The following is a 13,424-nucleotide window of genomic DNA, read 5'->3' as shown; positions in this document are numbered from 1 at the left end:
CAACACTCCAACACTCCAACACTCCAAGACATCATTTACAAACAAAGCATGTGTGTTTAGTGAGTCCGCCAGATCAGAGGCAGTAGGGATGACCAGGGATATTCTCTTGATAAGTGTGTGAATTGGACCATTTTCCTGTCAAAATGTAACGAGTACTTTTGTGTATCAGGGAAATGTATGGAGTAAAAAGTACATTATTTTGTTTATGAATGTAGTGTAGTAAAAGTTGCCATAATTATAAATAGTTGTCACGCCCTGACCTTAGTATTCTTTGTTTTCTTTATTATTTTGGTTAGGTCAGGGTGTGACATGGGTGATATGTGTTTTGGTCCTGTCTAGGGGTTTTGCATGTCTATGGGTGTTTACTAGTCTAGGTGTTATGTATCTCTATGGTTGTCTAGATTGGTTCTCAATTAGAGGCAGCTGTTTATCGTTGTCTCTGATTGAGAACCATATTTAGGCAGCCTTATTCTTTGTGGGTTATTGTCTATGTCTAGTTGTCTGTACATTTAGATTATAGCTTCGTGTTCGGGTTGTTATTTTGTATAGTTTGTTTAGTGTCCATCTTTATTAAAAGTAACATGTATTCATATCACGCTGCGCCTTGGTCTCCTCCATTCAATGACCGTGACAATAGTAAAGTAAATTACACATACTTCAAAAAAACGAACTTACTAAAGTAGCACTTTAAAGTATTTTTACTAAAGTACTTTACACCACTGCTAAAACTGATTCAAATCCAATGTAATTGGATAGAATTTAATTTATTCATAAATTAATGTATTAATAAATTGAATACATTTATTAAACATTTTAAATTATGAATGACCAAACCAAGATTGTATAATCATTAAAGCTACCTTCAAGTGTCAGTAGTCTACTTCAAAGATGCAGACCATACAAAAATGTGCTCATAAATTTAAAAAATGAAAAGTGAAAAGTGAATTCCACCCTCTGACATCTTTTGTAACGTTTTTCTCTAAACTCCTCCCACTGCCTGTTACGGTTGGCTCCAACGCCGTCCAGCTCTCTGCTCCACCTACAGCCTCTCTGTGTTCACACTGTGTCCAGCTCTCTGCTCCACCTACAGCCTCTCTGTGTTCACACTGTGTCCAGCTCTCTGCTCCACCTACAGCCTCTCTGTGTTCACACTGTGTCCAGCTCTCTGCTCCACCTACAGCCTTTCTGTGTTCACACTGTGTCCAGCTCTCTGCTCCACCTACAGCCTTTCTGTGTTCACACTGTGTCCAGCTCTCTGCTCCACCTACAGCCTCTCTGTGTTCACACTGTGTCCAGCTCTCTGCTCCACCTACAGCCTCTCTGTGTTCACACTCTGTCCAGCTCTCTGCTCCACCTACAGCCTCTCTGTGTTCACACTGTGTCCAGCTCTCTGCTCCACCTACAGCCTCTCTGTGTTCACACTGTGTCCAGCTCTCTGCTCCACCTACAGCCTCTCTGTGTTCCCACTGTGTCCAGCTCTCTGCTCCACCTACAGCCTCTCTGTGTTCACACTGTGTCCAGCTCTCTGCTCCACCTACAGCCTCTCTGTGTTCCCACTGTGTCCAGCTCTCTGCTCCACCTACAGCCTCTCTGTGTTCACACTGTGTCCAGCTCATTTAGTACTGACCTGGAAGAACACCACAGAGGTTTTCAATCACTACATTGTCTATTGAAATGAATGTCTTCAGTGAGCAATGTGTAAAACATATTAGCAAACCTGTGGATGGCCACAAAATAAGAACCAATCTGGCAACCCCAATGCATTGTGGAGAAAAAAGTAACATTTGAATATATGAATATAATCATTGAGAAAAGCATCCCCCATGCAGAGAATGTATGAATATACAGTATATATCCCCTACACAATGTCTCAGTGTTGTGATATCAATATGCAAAAGCACATTGGCTTAAAGAAATCATTAAGGCAAAAGGATTTTTAATTAGATAAGGGTGACAGGTCTCACCCAGTGAAAGTAATGACCCCTAACAATCAGTGAAAGATCCTTGTGCAATGTGAAAATGACTCTAGAACACATATAGAGCCCGTCCCAAATGGCAACCTATTCCCTAGTGTTCTACTGTTGACCAGGGCCCATCTAGGGAATGAATGAACACAGGATTGGAACACAGGTTGACAGAGAGAGAGAGAGATTGAGAGAAGATCTCAATGTGTGTGAGTTGATCTTTCTACTGGTCCTGACCTCCTAGTCATTACTCAGGTAATGACTCACACGCTTTCCAATGATGATTGTTGCATTTTCATTTGCTCCCTGGATACTTAAGCTACGCCCAATGACTTTCTCCTTCCCCCGTAGCCTCACGTTACTGTATACTGAGCTGTTCTCTGTCTGCTACAGGAAGTACCGGGGAAGATAAGGCAATACATTGTCAAGCTGCTGCTTGCCTCTCTAACTGCCGGTGCAGTCGATGCTCTAAATCAAATGATATTTTCAATGCTGTTGTGGCAATCTGATATGTGCTTAGTCTTAACCCACTGCTTTAATGGGTTTACAAGCAACATCGAGTTTGCTGCGTCCTTGTGTGCAGACATCTCCAGATTACAGGACGTCCTTGTGTGCAGACATCTCCAGATTACAGGACGTCCTTGTGTGCAGACATCTCCAGATTACAGGACGTCCTTGTGTGCAGACATCTCCAGATTACAGGACGTCATTGTGTGCAGACATCTCCAGATTACAGGACGTCCTTGTGTGCAGACATCTCCAGATTACAGGACGTCCTTGTGTGCAGACATCCCCAGATTACAGGACGTCATTGTGTGCAGACATCTCCAGATTACAGGACGTCATTGTGTGCAGACATCTCCAGATTACAGGACGTCCTTGTGTGCAGACATCTCCAGATTACAGGAAGTCATTGTGTGCAGACATCTCCAGATTACAGGACGTCATTGTGTGCAGACATCTCCAGATTACAGGACGTCATTGTGTGCAGACATCTCCAGATTACAGGACGTCCTTGTGTGCAGACATCTCCAGATTACAGGACGTCCTTGTGTGCAGACATCTCCAGATTACAGGACGTCCTTGTGTGCAGACATCTCCAGATTACAGGACGTCATTGTGTGCAGACATCTCCAGATTACAGGACGTCCTTGTGTGCAGACATCTCCAGATTACAGGACGTCCTTGTGTGCAGACATCTCCAGATTACAGGACGTCATTGTGTGCAGACATCTCCAGATTACAGGACGTCATTGTGTGCAGACATCTCCAGATTACAGGACGTCATCCCTAGATATATGCTTTGATGTTATTATAAACAACGTCTCTGAACGTGATCTGATGAACAGATTGGTCAATGTGAATATACCAACCCAGCTAGAAAATCTATTCATGGTGGGGTTTTTATCATTTGTTGTGTGTTTCTTTGGTGAAAGTGCACCATTGTGAAAATAAACTGTTCCATTTGAGAGGAATTTCAAGGGATCTCAATCAGAGAACTAGTCAATGACTATTTGCTGTGTTTGTCAGTGGAATTACAGTTTTTTACAATCACTTTGGCACTAATTTCGGGACATTGGTGTCATTTTTCACAACTCTTGACACAAAACTCACAACCAATGATCAAAATGCTAATTTTTCAAAACTCTAACACTTTTTCCAATTGCTTGGATACAATACACATAAAGCTAAGATCATTTGTTCATTGAACTAAAATCACCTGTTCAAAATGACACAACTAAACATCAAAGTATTACCATTTCAAAATGCAATTCACACATTACATCTGAGATGACTGTCTATTCATTTCATTACAATGATCTAACTATCAATTGATACAACTGCTCAAAATGATAAGTGACTTTTGCATTAGTCTTAATGCATCGTTTTATGGAAACTGACTAACAACATTCCATGTTTAGATCATAAAAGTTTTAGGATAACGAGATCCATTGACACCAATTTCTGTGGAACATGAACCAATTAAACTACATTATCTATAGATGTAATGTTTCATCATCATTCTTTATCAGACACTGTTTCTATGGTCCCATGTACCACTTTTCCAGACCATGTTTTCTGATTTGACATTACTGTACACTCACCGGCCACTTTATTAGGTACACCTATCTAGTACTGGGTAGGACCCCCTTTTGCCTCCACAACAGCCTGAATTATTTACGGTGTTGTACGTTAAGAGATGCCATTCTGTACACCACTGTTTTAAACAGCTGTTATTTGAGCATTTGTGGCCTTTCTGTTAGCTTGAGTGAGTCTGGACATTCTCCTCTGACCTCTCTCATTAACAAGGTGTTTTTGCCCACAGAAATGCAGCTCACTGTCAACTCTAGAGAATGTAGTACGTAAAAATCCCAGAAGGGCAGCTGTTTCTGAGATGCTGGAATCACCATGTGTGTCAAAGTTGCTTAGATTACTCATCTTGCCTGTTCTAATGTTTGGTCAAACAACATCTAATACATATTGAGTTGCAGGCAGCCACATGATTTGCTGTTCGAATATAACCTTCCTTGATGTGCTAAATCAGGTCTGTAGAGTTGATGACATGACCTATGCCATTGTGTGGGATAATGTCAGGTTCCACCATGCTCAAATGGTGCAAGCATGGTTTCAGGCCCAACCACAATTGACCACCCTGTACTTACCCCCATACTCTCCTTTCCTTAACACGATTGAGGAATTTTTCTCCACATGGAGGTGGAAGGTATATGATAGGCGCCCTCACGAACAAGCCACCCTTCTCCAGGCCATGGATGACGCATGCAATGACATCACCATGCCCTGAAGATTCTTCCCAAGATGTTTGGCTAATGAAAACATCCATTGTGATGTGGATGAGAACCTGTGGCCAAATCCACAAGGCAGAGTTGATGGAAATATAGAAGTACAGTAATCAATCCTTTGTTTGGCTTTTTACAGTAAGCCAGGTGAGGAACACTGCAGTGATGTTTTACAGTAAGCCAGGTGAGGAACACTGCAGTGATGTTTTACAGTAAGCCAGGTCAGGAACACTACAGTGATGTTTTACAGTAAGCCAGGTGAGGAACACTGCAGTGATGTTTTACAGTAAGCCAGGTGAGGAACACTGCAGTGATGTTTTACAGTAAGCCAGGTGAGGAACACTGCAGTGATGTTTTACAGTAAGCCAGGTGAGGAACACTGCAGTGATGTTTTACAGTAAGCCAGGTGAGGAACACTGCAGTGGTGTTTTACAGTAAGCCAGGTGAGGAACACTGCAGTGATGTTTTACAGTAAGCCAGGTGAGGAACACTGCAGTGATGTTTTACAGTAAGCCAGGTGAGGAACACTGCAGTGATGTTTTACAGTAAGCCAGGTGAGGAACACGGCAGTGATGTTTTACAGTAAGCCAGGTGAGGAACACTGCAGTGATGTTTTACAGTAAGCCAGGTGAGGAACACTGCAGTGATGTTTTACAGTAAGCCAGGTGAGGAACACTGCAGTGGTGTTTTACAGTAAGCCAGGTGAGGAACACTGCAGTGGTGTTTTACAGTAAGCCAGGTGAGGAACACTGCAGTGGTGTTTTACAGTAAGCCAGGTGAGGAACACTGCAGTGGTGTTTTACAGTAAGCCAGGTGAGGAACACTGCAGTGGTGTTTTACAGTAAGCCAGGTGAGGAACACTGCAGTGATGTTTTACAGTAAGCCAGGTGAGGAACACTGCAGTGATGTTTTACAGTAAGCCAGGTGAGGAACACTGCAGTGGTGTTTTACAGTAAGCCAGGTGAGGAACACTGCAGTGGTGTTTTACAGTAAGCCAGGTGAGGAACACTGCAGTGGTGTTTTACAGTAAGCCAGGTGAGGAACACTGCACTTGACGTTTTACTGTATTTTTTATATATTTTTGTAGCTATTTATTATTTTTTGATTTGATTCAAAGAAACCTATGTTGTGATATTATTGCATTTCATCAATACATTTCAGATTTTGTTCAATGATTCCACTGTGTCTGTAGTATTCTCTCTACTAGTCCTTTTACAGTGATATATTTATGTGTAGTAGCACAATGAAACATGTGTCACATATTTTGTACTACAATATTTAATGATTTTATGAACAGCTACACAGTGAAACTATCAGTATCTTGTGTGTGTGTGATCTAAATGAATGTTCCTATGGTATTTCATGATAAATGAGTTATTTGAACCAATGATTCTGCAAGTGCACGGTTTCTTTAAAGATATGAATGCACAATGCAATGTTTTGAACATTGGACAGCCTGTGTTACAAGTGATGACCGTTTTGAGTTTTGTGTCTAGAGTTTTGAAAAGTGACCACAAGATTCTGAAATTAGTGCCAAAGTGATGGTAAAAACTGTAATAGGTTTGTTGTTTGTTTGTAACTACATATTTAGGTCTTGAGTGTCCCGGAAACTATTATTACGTAGGAAACAGGAGAAGAAGACATTTGGAAGTCCAAAAGCTTGGGGCGGGTTGACATTCTGTGTTGTGCAGGGCCAGAACTGATCGTCCAAGTTATGCAAGTCATTGAGAGGAAGGAGAGTGCCCGTGCCTGTGAGTGTGAGCGTGTGTGTGTGTGTCTGTGCATGCCTGTGAGCGTGTGTGTGTCTGTGTGTGTCTGTGCATGCCTGTGAGTGTGTGTGTGCGTGTGTCTGTGCATGCCTGTCAGTGTGTGTGTGTGTCTGTGTGTGTCTGTGCATGCCTGCAAATGTGTGTATGTCTGTGCATGCCTGTGAGTGTGTGTGTGTCTGTACATGCCTGTGAGTGTGTGTGTGTCTGTACATGGCTTTGAGTGTGTGTGTGTGTGTGTGTGTGTGTGTGTGTGTGTGTGTGTGTGTGTGTGTGTGTGTGTGTGTGTGTGTGTGTGTGTGTGTGTGTGTGTGTGTGTGTATGTGTGTGTGTGTGTGTGTGTGTGCATGCTTGTGAGCGTGTGTGTGTGTTTCCAGAATGGATGCCATGCCGCCAGGCCACAGAGCAAAGACAAGCTGTTCAAATCCTGTTAGTCAGAATGTCTTCCCTCCCCAGCTCTGTGTAAGTGTTCCTCACAGCCCAGTATTGTACATTCTCCCCTTTAATTTCACACATACTTCCCAGGGCTTTGTGTGCTGCGTTCAGCTCCACAGAACACTACTCCCACCCTCACGTCATTATGTTAATCCACAGCACAGCATACAGCTGTAGACACATCAGTCACTCAGCTCTTTATGAGGAGAAACATGCACACAGAGCTACGTTCAACACACACACACTAAAACACTGCATACTGGTACTGGCTACTACAGTAGACAACTCCCAAGACCCAGACACACATCTTGTATGATGTGCAAGAACACACACACACACATACACTAATGCACACACACTCACACACACAGACACCTCTTGTGCAGATGTGACTAAAATTACATTAAAATTAAATCTCTTGTGTCTGTTCTTTCCAGATAACCCTGACCTGACCCCAGTCTGAGCAGTATCCATAATAAATACTACTACCCACTGAGCTGTAGGATGGGCCAGCAGTATCCATAATAAACACTAATACCCACTGAGCTGTAGGATGGGCCAGCAGTATCCATAATAAACACTACTACCCACTGAGCTGTAGGATGGGCCAGCAGTATCCATAATAAACACTAATACCCACTGAGCTGTAGGATGGGCCAGCAGTATCCATAATAAACACTAATACCCACTGAGCTGTAGGATGGGCCAGCAGTATCCATAATAAACACTAATACCCACTGAGCTGTAGGATGGGCCAGCAGTATCCATAATAAACACTACTACCCACTGAGCTGTAGGATGGGCCAGCAGTATCCATAATAAACACTACTACCCACTGAGCTGTAGGATGGGCCAGCTGTATCCATAATAAACACTACTACCCACTGAGCTATAGGATGGGCCAGCAGTATCCATAATAAACACTAATACCCACTGAGCTATAGGATGGGCCAGCAGTATCCATAATAAACACTAATACCCACTGAGCTGTAGGATGGGCCAGCAGTATCCATAATAAACACTACTACCCACTGAGCTGTAGGATGGGCCAGCTGTATCCATAATAAACACTACTACCCACTGAGCTATAGGATGGGCCAGCTGTATCCATAATAAACACTAATACCCACTGAGCTGTAGGATGGGCCAGCAGTATCCATAATAAACACTAATACCCACTGAGCTGTAGGATGGGCCAGCAGTATCCATAATAAACACTAATACCCACTGAGCTGTAGGATGGGCCAGCAGTATCCATAATAAACACTACTACCCACTGAGCTGTAGGATGGGCCAGCTGTATCCATAATAAACACTACTACCCACTGAGCTATAGGATGGGCCAGCTGTATCCATAATAAACACTAATACCCACTGAGCTGTAGGATGGGCCAGCAGTATCCATAATAAACACTACTACCCACTGAGCTGTAGGATGGGCCAGCAGTATCCATAATAAACACTAATACCCACTGAGCTGTAGGATGGGCCAGCAGTATCCATAATAAACACTAATACCCACTGAGCTATAGGATGGGACAGCAGTATCCATAATAAACACTAATACCCACTGAGCTGTAGGATGGGCCAGCAGTATCCATAATAAATACTACTACCCACTGAGCTGTAGGATGGGCCAGCAGTATCCATAATAAACACTAATACCCACTGAGCTGTAGGATGGGCCAGCAGTATCCATAATAAATACTACTACCCACTGAGCTGTAGGATGGGCCAGCAGTATCCATAATAAACACTAATACCCACTGAGCTGTAGGATGGGCCAGCAGTATCCATAATAAATACTACTACCCACTGAGCTGTAGGATGGGCCAGCAGTATCCATAATAAATACTACTACCCACTGAGCTGTAGGATGGGCCAGCAGTATCCATAATAAACACTAATACCCACTGAGCTGTAGGATGGGACAGCAGTATCCATAATAAACACTAATACCCACTGAGCTGTAGGATGGGCCAGCAGTATCCATAATAAATACTACTACCCACTGAGCTGTAGGATGGGCCAGCAGTATCCATAATAAACACTAATACCCACTGAGCTGTAGGATGGGACAGCAGTATCCATAATAAACACTACTACCCACTGAGCTGTAGGATGGGCCAGCAGTATCCATAATAAACACTACTACCCACTGAGCTGTAGGATGGGCCAGCTGTATCCATAATAAACACTACTACCCACTGAGCTATAGGATGGGACAGCAGTATCCATAATAAACACTACTACCCACTGAGCTGTAGGATGGGCCAGCAGTATCCATAATAAACACTACTACCCACTGAGCTGTAGGATGGGCCAGCAGTATCCATAATAAACACTAATACCCACTGAGCTATAGGATGGGCCAGCAGTATCCATAATAAACACTAATACCCACTGAGCTATAGGATGGGCCAGCAGTATCCATAATAAACACTAATACCCACTGAGCTATAGGATGGGCCAGCTGTATCCATAATAAACACTACTACCCACTGAGCTGTAGGATGGGCCAGCAGTATCCATAATAAACACTACTACCCACTGAGCTGTAGGATGGGCCAGCTGTATCCATAATAAACACTACTACCCACTGAGCTGTAGGATGGGCCAGCTGTATCCATAATAAACACTACTACCCACTGAGCTGTAGGATGGGCCAGCAGTATCCATAATAAACACTAATACCCACTGAGCTATAGGATGGGCCAGCTGTATCCATAATAAACACTACTACCCACTGAGCTGTAGGATGGGCCAGCAGTATCCATAATAAACACTAATACCCACTGAGCTATAGGATGGGCCAGCAGTATCCATAATAAACACTACTACCCACTGAGCTATAGGATGGGCCAGCAGTATCCATAATAAACACTACTACCCACTGAGCTGTAGGATGGGCCAGCAGTATCCATAATAAACACTAATACCCACTGAGCTGTAGGATGGGCCAGCAGTATCCATAATAAACACTACTACCCACTGAGCTATAGGATGGGCCAGCTGTATCCATAATAAACACTAATACCCACTGAGCTGTAGGATGGGCCAGCAGTATCCATAATAAACACTAATACCCACTGAGCTGTAGGATGGGCCAGCAGTATCCATAATAAACACTAATACCCACTGAGCTGTAGGATGGGCCAGCAGTATCCATAATAAACACTACTACCCACTGAGCTGTAGGATGGGCCAGCAGTATCCATAATAAACACTACTACCCACTGAGCTGTAGGATGGGCCAGCAGTATCCATAATAAACACTAATACCCACTGAGCTGTAGGATGGGCCAGCAGTATCCATAATAAACACTAATACCCACTGAGCTGTAGGATGGGCCAGCAGTATCCATAATAAACACTAATACCCACTGAGCTGTAGGATGGGCCAGCAGTATCCACAATAAATACTAATACCCACTGAGCTGTAGGATGGGCCAGCAGTATCCATAATAAACACTAATACCCACTGAGCTGTAGGATGGGCCAGCAGTATCCATAATAAACACTAATACCCACTGAGCTGTAGGATGGGCCAGCTGTATCCATAATAAACACTAATACCCACTGAGCTATAGGATGGGCCAGCAGTATCCATAATAAACACTACTACCCACTGAGCTGTAGGATGGGCCAGCAGTATCCATAATAAACACTAATACCCACTGAGCTATAGGATGGGCCAGCTGTATCCATAATAAACACTAATACCCACTGAGCTATAGGATGGGCCAGCAGTATCCATAATAAACACTACTACCCACTGAGCTGTAGGATGGGCCAGCTGTATCCATAATAAACACTAATACCCACTGAGCTGTAGGATGGGCCAGCAGTATCCATAATAAACACTACTACCCACTGAGCTATAGGATGGGCCAGCAGTATCCATAATAAACACTAATACCCACTGAGCTGTAGGATGGGCCAGCAGTATCCATAATAAACACTACTACCCACTGAGCTATAGGATGGGCCAGCTGTATCCATAATAAACACTAATACCCACTGAGCTATAGGATGGGCCAGCAGTATCCATAATAAACACTAATACCCACTGAGCTGTAGGATGGGCCAGCAGTATCCATAATAAACACTACTACCCACTGAGCTGTAGGATGGGCCAGCAGTATCCATAATAAACACTACTACCCACTGAGCTATAGGATGGGCCAGCAGTATCCATAATAAACACTAATACCCACTGAGCTATAGGATGGGCCAGCAGTATCCATAATAAACACTACTACCCACTGAGCTGTAGGATGGGCCAGCAGTATCCATAATAAACACTAATACCCACTGAGCTATAGGATGGGCCAGCAGTATCCATAATAAACACTACTACCCACTGAGCTATAGGATGGGCCAGCAGTATCCATAATAAATATTAATTCCCACTAAACAGGGCAAGTTATCTTCTATGAGAAGATGGCTACAATAGTACCATGACATCCTGAATTGAGTCTCCCTGCTTGTACAGAAGATTTGACATTAAAAAGAGAAAATCCAACTCGTATGGATGGAGAGGTCCAATGGCAATAACTATTGTAATCCTGCAATGTTGGAGATAGGAGTCCCGCTAGCGGTGAAACTGGAGGGCGCGCAATTCAAATAAATAATCAGAAATGTTATGGATTTTAATCATTTACAGTGGGGAGAACAAGTATTTGAAACACTGCCGATTTTGCAGGTTTTCCTACTTACAAAGCATGTAGAGGTCTGTAATTTTTATCATAGGTACACTTCATATGTGAGAGACGGAATCTAAAACAAAAATCACATTGTATGATTTTTAGGTAATTAATTAGCATTTTATTGCATGACATAAGTATTTGATACATCAGAAAAGCAGAACTTAATATTTGGTACAGAAACCTTTGTTTGCAATTACAGAGATCATACGTTTCCTGTAGTTCTTGACCAGGTTTGCACACACTGCAGCAGGGATTTTGGCCCACTCCTCCATACAGACCTTCTCCAGATCCTTCAGGTTTCGGGGCTGTCGCTGGGCAATACGGACTTTCAGCTCCCTCCAAAGATTTTGGTCATTGGCAAACTTCAGACGGGCCTGGACATGCGCTGGCTTGAGCAGGGGGACCTTGTGTGCGCTGCAGGATTTTAATCCATAACGGCGTAGTGTGTTACTAATGGTTTTCTTTGAGACTGTGGTCCCAGCTCTCTTCAGGTCATTGACCAGGTCCTGCCGTGTAGTTCTGGGCTGATCCCTCACCTTCCTCATGATCATTGATGCCCCCCCGAGGTGAGATCTTGCATGGAGCACCAGACCGAGGGTGATTGACCGTCATCTTGAACTTCTTCCATTTTCTAATAATTGCAGTTGTTGCCTTCTCACCAAGCTGCTTGCCTATTGTCCTGTAGCCCATCCCAGCCTTGTGCAGGTCTACAATTGTATCCCTGATGTCCTTACACAGCTCTCTGGTCTTGGCCATTGTATACAGTTAACGAGTTCAAACAGGTGCAGTTAATACAGGTAATAAGTGGAGAACAGGAGGGCTTCTTAAAGAAAAACTAACAGGTCTGTGATAGCCGGAATTCTTACTGGTTGGTCGGTGATCAAATACTTATGTCATGCAATAAAATGCAGATTAATTACTTAAAAATCATACAATGTGATTTTCTGGATTCCATCTCTCACAGTTGAAGTGTACATATGATAAAAATGACAGACCTCTACATGCTTTGTAAGTAGGTAAACCTGCAAAATCGGCAGTGTATCAAATACTTGTTCTCCCCACTGTATGTACATGTAAGTGTCTTATATCAGCTGAAAGCTTAAATTATTGTTAATCTAACTGCACTGTCCGATTTACAGTAACTTTTACAGCGAAAACATGCCATGCGATTGTTTGAGGACGGCGCCCCACGTCAAAATATTTTTCCACGGGCACAGGTTTTATATATTCACAAATAACAATTAAATATTCACTTACTTTTTGAAAATCTTCCTCTGATTTGGCATCCGAATGGTCCCAGCTATAACATCTAGTATCGTTTTGCTAGATAAAGTCCTTCTTTATATCCCAAAAAGTGTTTCGTTGGCGCCATCGATTTGAGAAATCCACTCGTTCAACATGCAGAGAAAGGAATCCGAAAATCTACACCCTAAACTTTGTTTCAACAAGTCAAAATATGTTTCTATTTACTCCTCAGATACCCTAAAATATAATCGAACTATAATATTTATTACAGAAAGAAGTATGTTCATTAGGAAACTGATTTTAACAGGTGCATATTGTCTTTATAGTGCACGCAAGCACGAATTTCCAAGACTGTGTCCTTCTGCTAAAACTGATATTTCTTAATTGTTTTTGAAGTTACAAGCCTGAAACCTTGAAAAATAGACTGCTGATACCCGGTGGAAGCCATAGGAATTGCATCCAGGGAGCTAATTTTCAATATGACCTTACTCTTGCATTTCTAAGAGG

The 13,424-nt window shown here is 42.9% G+C and overlaps 1 protein-coding gene across 2 annotated transcripts in view; it reads right to left on the bottom strand.

The window, feature by feature from the left end:
- LOC109876607 (rap guanine nucleotide exchange factor 5) overlaps positions 1-13,424 on the bottom strand; it is a 66,969-nt gene that overhangs the window by 30,937 nt on the left and 22,608 nt on the right. The gene's annotated exons all lie outside the window — the stretch shown is intronic.

This window comes from Oncorhynchus kisutch, unplaced genomic scaffold (genome assembly GCF_002021735.2).
Source record: "Oncorhynchus kisutch isolate 150728-3 unplaced genomic scaffold, Okis_V2 Okis02a-Okis13b_hom, whole genome shotgun sequence".
Taxonomy (NCBI): domain Eukaryota; kingdom Metazoa; phylum Chordata; class Actinopteri; order Salmoniformes; family Salmonidae; genus Oncorhynchus; species Oncorhynchus kisutch.
Note: the sequence above shows the minus strand (reverse complement) of the source record. Positions and strands in the feature narration are given on the sequence as shown.